At 39.8% G+C, this 1,034-nt stretch overlaps 1 protein-coding gene across 3 annotated transcripts in view; it reads right to left on the reverse strand.

The window, feature by feature from the left end:
* Window positions 1–1,034, reverse strand: part of LOC106875051 (photoreceptor-specific nuclear receptor) — a 268,961-nt gene that overhangs the window by 57,046 nt on the left and 210,881 nt on the right. The gene's annotated exons all lie outside the window — the stretch shown is intronic.

Genomic DNA, 1,034 nt, shown 5'->3' on the forward strand with positions numbered 1-1,034 from the left:
TATATATATATATATATATATATATATATATACATAATTTATACACACACACTCACACACATATATACATATATATACGTAATAGCACTACCTGACGAAGTCATTAAAATCAGGATTCGGACAGCATGGCCCACTCAAGTAGAAAGTTATTGTTTACGGATACATATCCAGATGTAGGAGGTTTATTCGAGATTTCTTGCAAGAATTTGTCCAAATGCTTCTTGCACTTTATGGGGTCTGTTTCTGCTTTGATGTGTTTTGATGTGATGTTAACACGGGACCCAAGCCTTGGGTGTATTTTAAAGATGATGCCAACATCATCTGGGCAATGCAGATGATGTAATGCTCACGGCGACGTCGGAGAGAATAAAGCTTGAGCTTTCTAGACGACCCCGATAATCAAGGCATATCATGCCAACTATCTTTTTTGTAATTGATCTTCGAGGTGCTTCAACTTTCGTGATGCTTTGTTTCGTGTTGGGAGACCACAGTGGACAACAATATTCAAAGTGGGGTCGGGCGAAAATGGAGAAGAGAAGGATAATGGTGTGGGTGTCTCTCGACTGGCAAATTCTGAGAATCCAGGAACACATTCTGCGGGGCATGTCAACTTTGCTATTTATATGAGCCGCCCAGCTTATGTTATTGTCCACAATTACTCCCAAATCTCTGATGTTATTTGATGTCATGGGAGTTTCACCTCAAGGAAGGGAGTATGGAAGTTTCAAGGAATCCTCTTTTCCGAAGTGGATTAATTCAAATTTGTCCTCGTTCAGCAGCGTATTGTTCTCTTCCGCCCATTGGGTGACAGTCAGTAGGTCTAACTGAAGGTATGCCCGGTCACCCGCTTCATTGATGACCTTCTGGAGTTTGGAATCATCTCTAAAAATTCTTATGTTGCTCTGCTTGATGATGTCAGTAATGTCGTTAATGTAGATGATGAAAAGAAGAGGGCCCAACACAGTGTCTTGTGGAACACCATTACTGACTTTGGCTGGGCTTGATATATATATATATATATATATATATATATA

This window comes from Octopus bimaculoides, chromosome 2 (assembly GCF_001194135.2).
Source record: "Octopus bimaculoides isolate UCB-OBI-ISO-001 chromosome 2, ASM119413v2, whole genome shotgun sequence".
In the NCBI taxonomy this organism is placed as follows: Eukaryota; Metazoa; Mollusca; class Cephalopoda; order Octopoda; family Octopodidae; genus Octopus; species Octopus bimaculoides.